General features: G+C 34.3%; 1 pseudogene; it reads left to right on the top strand.

The window, feature by feature from the left end:
• Positions 1 to 237: 237 nt before the first annotated feature.
• LOC106338670 lies at positions 238 to 2,171 on the top strand (annotated as a pseudogene).
• The last annotated feature ends 4,427 nt before the right edge of the window (positions 2,172 to 6,598 follow it).

Here is a 6,598-nt window from a genome sequence, read left to right on the forward strand (position 1 = left end):
ACCCAAAATAAATAAATGAAAAGAGGAAAAATCAAGAGAACGGGTGTCATACATGTCCTCTTTCTATTGGTCATCTCTCTCTCTTTGTTGGTTTTGTTTTTCTGTCCGAGAACTCGTTGTCGTCGTTGCTCTCGTTCTCCCAAATCCGTCCGTGAAATCACCTTGAAGCCTCGTCACCGTCTCTGTTTCTTTCTGATGACGGCGCCGTTAAATTCCGTTAGGCGATCGTCGGAGAATATGGAAGGTACCGCAAGCTGGGACGTGATCGAATGGAGTAAACTCGGTGTAATGCTCTTTTAACTTTCGCCTTGGGTCCCCAAAATTTTTGAAAATTTTTATATGTAAATAGGCCCCCAATTTGTAAAAAAAGAATTTTTAAGCCCCCAAATTTTTGAAGTCTTTAGTAAATGGTCTTGGGCCTCCAAACTCTCAAGGCCGGCCCTGTCGAATGGAGTAAACTCGGTGTAATGCTCTTTTAACTTGTCAAATTCTAGCTTCTCTACCGCGTATTTCTTTACCGAATTGAGCAATTAACATGATAACATCTTCTTTGTTGTTGTTCTTGTTTGTTATTGGGTAAATCGATTGAAGCCTAATGATATACTATTCTCTGTTTTTGTTGGAGGATCAGCCAGCTTCTTGGTCAAGTTATTTTTCAAACCTGGATTGCTTGCTGGAATCTGAGAGTATCACATTCGAGACATGTGACTTTGGTCTTGTAAACGATGTAGGTGACCAATGATATATTCACCAAAGAGGACAGTGAGTTTCTGGTGAAGCATGGGGCTCTTCGATCAGGGCTGTTGAAACCGGTGGATGTCCACACGCTGCCATACGTGAAGACATCAGTATCAATCTAGGTCCTCTTGAGGAGTTATCAAACTTATTCAAGACTGATTTGCTTCTTTGTGAATCGGGTGGAGGTGCGGTTCAGATTTATATCCCATAGGTTTCTGTTTTCTGAAGGATCAAATGAGATTGAATAGATTTAGTGTTGTGTGTTGCAGATAACTTAGCTGCTAATTTCAGCAGAGAGCTAGCTGACTATATCATCTACATCATCGATGTATCTGCTGGTGATAAAATACCACGTAAAGGTGGTCCTGGCATCACTCAAGCTGATCTTCTGGTAAAATTTATGTCTGTTTAGACTCTTTGCTTGCAGTGATGAAGTCTATATAGTAAGGTGATATAAGCTCTCTTGTGGATTTTTGAAACTGCAGGTGATAAACAAGACAGACCTTGCAGCAGCTGTTGGGGCTGACTTATCTGTCATGGAAAGGGATGCACTACGCATGCGTGATGGAGGGCCATTCGTCTTTGCTCAGGTAGTATGTTTACATCACTTACATAACCCATAGCTTAGTGTTAACAAAAGGAGCCTTTTGTCTGATTACTAAACTATTTTTCCCGGTGAAGCATGGTCGTGGGGTCGAGGAAATTGTCAACCATGTCATGAACTCGTGGGAACAAGCAACCAGGAACAAGCGCCACTAATGGGTTCTTAAGACCCAAAAACTGAATAAAACTCTTAATTACTTATCTCGAACTCGGTTTATGTTATGAAGCTTATGTATCTGTTTGTTGTTGTTGTACTCAAAAGACAGTAAGAGAAATAAGTGTTTTAGAGCATGTGAGACTCATTACATTGTGGTTTTATCACTTTCTTTAGAATCTTTTAGTCTTTTCTTCTGATCTGGGTTTTCTTCTCTCTGTTAACTTTAGCTGTTTGGTTGCAGAAACTCTATATTGCTTAATGTTGAGTTTGGATGTTAATGGTTAATGCTTCTGCTTTTGCTGTCTCTATATTGCTTAATGTTGAGTTTGGATGTTATTGGTTAATGGTTAATGCTTCTGTTGTTTTCTTGGTCTGCCCCTGCAAGCAAGCAAATGTGTGTTTGAAGTCTTTGTTGGTCTTGGTTTGTTGTCTTTGTGTCTGATCTTTTTTTTTTGCAGGTGGAAGAAGAATACATGTGAGACAAGAAGACATGAGAGTAGACACAAGAAGATATGGGAGTAGACACAAGAAGACATGTGACTACTGATCAGTACTCTGATTTGTTTGAAATTTGAATCATGCACAACGCCTTTGTATAACTGTATATCGTAAGTTGTGATTGCATTATATGAGTACACTTGTGACACAAGAAGACACAAATAAATGTATGTATCCGAACCTTAATCATTATGAATGCAAATACAAGTCTTCCAGTAATGCAAATACAAGTCTACATATGTGATTACACAAGAAGACACTTGTGATTCAAATACAAGTACAAATAGTTTTCGCACAACCGGAATCAAACCAAAGTTTACAAGTGGATTTTACGTTTCGTACAGATATGCCTTCAAATTTCGGCAATATGATGAGCATTCGGAAACGAGTTCGTGATAAAACAAAACATCAACAATTGAAAGCTGATTTGGTTGTGAATATATGACAAAAAATTGGAACAAACCAAGATTTCAACTAATCGGTTTTTTCTTGTTTACGATTTGTATTTGTATTTTTTAATATGTTGTTATGTCTTTTTTATTTAAATTTTTATGTTCTTTCATGTTATGAAATTCAATCATTCAACTTAAAAAAAAAAAAAAAAAATTAAGAACCTCAATGAAGTTCTCCAATTGAACAATGAGAAATTAAAGTAGACTAACAAAGGTTCTAAAACTTCCAAATCACTAAATTTATCCCCTAATGTTTTATCCCCTTTCCTTTCTTAAAATCATCAAATCTGGAAACCCTATATACTCTGCCCTTTTCAACAAGAAGGCAATCACAGGTAAATTTCAACTTTTTTTTTTAATTTATCTGTTTGATAAAGTTTTTTTTTGAAAACCGTTTTATTGTTCAGTTTGATTCTCAATTTTTTTTTTATTTCTTAAGTTAGCTTATGTTTGTACGATGATTAGAAGTTAAAGTTAGGGAGATTCGATGGTAAACACTAAACAAGTTAAAGTTAGAGTTAGATAATTCAATGCTAAACAAGTTAAAGTTAGTGTACAGTGTCGAAGATTGAGTTCCATGTTTCGATGATTATCATGTCCATGTTGATTTACTTGTGATATCGATGAGCAGAGAAGTTAATATGATTTCTTTCTTCCTTGCTTTGATCCATCATCACAAGTTTGTTTTTGTAACCACGTTTTTGGTTCTCGATGAACAGATGGGTTCATCATCAACTCCCAATGAAGAAAAAGTTAACCGAGTCACATGAAAATGAAGATGAGTTCATGACTCATGATAGTGATCAAAGAGGCAAAAGGAAACAGAGTGGTTCAGCTGACACTATGTCTTCCGAGGTGAGCCCATGAAAATGAAACCCATCTCTTTCCATATGTATTGTAAAATCCCATGGTAATTAATTATTTTGTCCTCTCTTTTTTATGTGTGGTTGACTCAGTACACTGTTTGTGTTGTGGAGGGTACGTAAACGAGATAGTCCAAAGACAGGTACAAGTATGGGTAGTTTTACCTTTGCTCAATGAAGTCAAAGCCTTTAAGATTGGTGTAAGATCAGTGCTCGGTTCTGAGGATCAGGGCCATGTTTGCATCGATCTGATGTTCCCAGTGATATTGAATGGGGAATCATATTGGGATAAGTATAGGTAAAGCCTTTGGATTTGCCATATTGGTCGATACTCTGCTGGTGTTTTAAAAAAAGAATAATGTGTTACTTGGCTGACTGTTTTTCTTTACATGTGTATATTATCTGTATATGGACATAGAGCTCGACTCATCCTAGCTTTGTATTTTACATATAAATGATCATTGTGTGTGTATGTGAATGCTGTTGTTTCGTAATCTTTTATTTGCGAGTATGATATATCAGTTAAAGTTTTTTTAGTTAAGACCGACCAGTGATGCGTGTGTGTGTTTGTAAGGCTACCGACACCTTTGTTATTGATCATTTTATCTTATTTGTTTGGATTCACATTGTGAATCAGAACGTGAAACAAAATAGCATATCAACGTAAATATCAATACCACAAATTCTCAAGGATTCTGCTAATGAGAAACCATGCTAAATATGAACATGAGTCTCATTCAAATATTTCTGATGTTTTTCTCAGGGTACCTAGAAACAATTTTATCTATCACTCTTCCATAAACTTCTTAACATTTTTCAGATGTCTATATCCATTAGCTAACAACATAGTCAAATCAAATTTTGATAGTTGCATAATTATAACAAATTATATTTTTAAAATCATTCCAGATCATTAGAATTAATGGATCTTGAAAAAACTTAATGAATAATATACAAAATTACTTTTAATAGATTTTTCTACATAGACTCTATATTCATTCTACAAAATAGTAGACTTCCTTTTCAATTTATATATGTAAACTATTATATAGATCTACACTTTGAGTTTAGCTTAGCAATTGCAAAATTCATGGGTTAGTTTCTGTATTTTAAATAGTTTTGATTTTATACGTGTGGACTTCTTTTATAATCTATAGTTTGAAAATTTTAGTATTGCAATTGACCCTAATTGACACAGGATTTGACTTTCAAAAGTAAACTTCAAATACAGTCTACATTTTTAGATTTTTTTTTGGAAGAGATTAGTTTTGCAATTGACCCGAATTGACCAAAGATTTGGCTTTCAAAAGTAGACTTCAAATGCAGTCTACATTTTTAGATTTCTTTTTTGAATAATTTAGTTTTGTAATTAACCAAGTTTGACTTTATACGAGTAGATTTAAATGGAGGTCTATGAATTGGTACAAGTCTACTATCAAATCTGATGGGTTAGTTTTGTGTTTGACCAAAATAAAATAGTAAACTTCATATACCGTTTACTTTTTTTCTTCTAAGATTAGTAGACTGCATATGAAATCTACCGGTCTTTTACATTTTAGTCAAACACAAAAGTAACCTATTCAACGAAGTCAAAGTTTTGGTCAAATGAAAATCTTGCATTTTGTAGACTTCCCGGGAAATTTACATAATGTAAACTTCCGATGAAGTCTACTATAAAAAGTCAAAAGTTCGGTCAAATGAAAAATTTACCTCTTTTACGTAGACTTCTTAGTAAGTCTACCTAATTTTTTTTTCTGTTTTCAAAGATAAAGACGTAGACTTCTAGGAAAGTCTGCGTTACAAAAAAAATAAGTTTGGTCTATTGGAAAACTAAGATGTGTGTGACAAGTAGACCACATCGTAAGTCTATACATATGCGTAGACATACAAACAGTGTACTATTGCGACACAGATCTGAAAAATTACGAAAACCATGTAAATAGTTTTTTCCGGTGTAAAGCTTGTTTTCAATCTTTTCCACCGTCCAAACTCCAAATATGAACAAAAAGAAGCACCTTTGACGGTTTTTTATTGAAAAAACTTGAAAATATGAAGTTTGTGTTTATGAAAATGAAAGTTATAATAGTTTTTAGATAAATACTATTACACAAGTACGATTCTTATCAATGCATTTCAAATCTAATTCGTTAACTAGCTAAATTAACTAAACAATGAAATAATTAATAACAATGTAAAAGAACAATTATGAACGTATGGTAATGACATTGAGTTTTCTGAAAACAATAAAGACCATATATCATTACAAATATTTGGGTAAGCTAATTTTTGTTAAACAAAATCAAAATTTTGTTTCTCATGAAACAGGAGCTGTGTACAAGATTACACGATCATCAGTAATGTTAAAGTTAGTTGTCGCAAGATGAGTTGGAAAGCTACGTCGAAGGTAAACATTCATATCTTGAGTTTTGTTGGATATTGAGACTTATATTTACTTATACTAACCTAAAATACAAGTAATCGAATTCATTCATAACAGAACACTGAAACAAAATTAATACTCGTTTGTGTAAATTTTGTATCGACCTATCTCTTCTTAACTTTTCTTCTTTTTAACTTTCTTGATATGTACATGGTGTTTAGGTAACTTAGTATACAGTAATTTAAATCGGAGTCTGTAATTTAACAATTTGAATTATATTAAAATTATATCATTTTCAATATAATTTTTGACTTAGACTTCAATTGCAGTTTACATTTCACTACAAGAAAACACGTCATTTGCAAGGGAAAAATGCATTGCAATTCCGTTGCAAATCGTCATTTGCGAGCTATTTGCGAGGAAACACATTCCCTTGCAAATCCTTAGTCGCAAATTGAATTCGCTTGCAAAACGCTCGCAAATTTGCAACGGAATGACTTTCGTCGCAAATTTGCAACGAAAAAATAATCGTCGCACTTTGCAACGGAAACGACGTCGCTTGCAAAACACGCGCAAATTTGCGAGGAAATGTTTCCATTGCAGATTTGCAACGGAACCTTTTCCTCGCAAATTTGCGAGGAAAAGGTTCCGTTGCAAATCTGCAATGGAAACATTTCCTCGCAAATTTGCGCGTGTTTTGCAAGCGACGTCGTTTCCGTTGCAAAGTGCGACGATTATTTTTTCGTTGCAAATTTGCGACGAAAGTCATTCCGTTGCAAATTTGCGAGCGTTTTGCAAGCGAATTCAATTTGCGACTAAGGATTTGCAAGGGAATGTGTTTCCTCGCAAATAGCTCGCAAATGACGATTTGCAACGGAATTGCAATGCATTTTTCCCTTGCAAATGA

The sequence above is a fragment of the Brassica oleracea genome, chromosome C4 (genome assembly GCF_000695525.1).
Source record: "Brassica oleracea var. oleracea cultivar TO1000 chromosome C4, BOL, whole genome shotgun sequence".
Lineage (NCBI taxonomy): Eukaryota > Viridiplantae > Streptophyta > Magnoliopsida > Brassicales > Brassicaceae > Brassica > Brassica oleracea.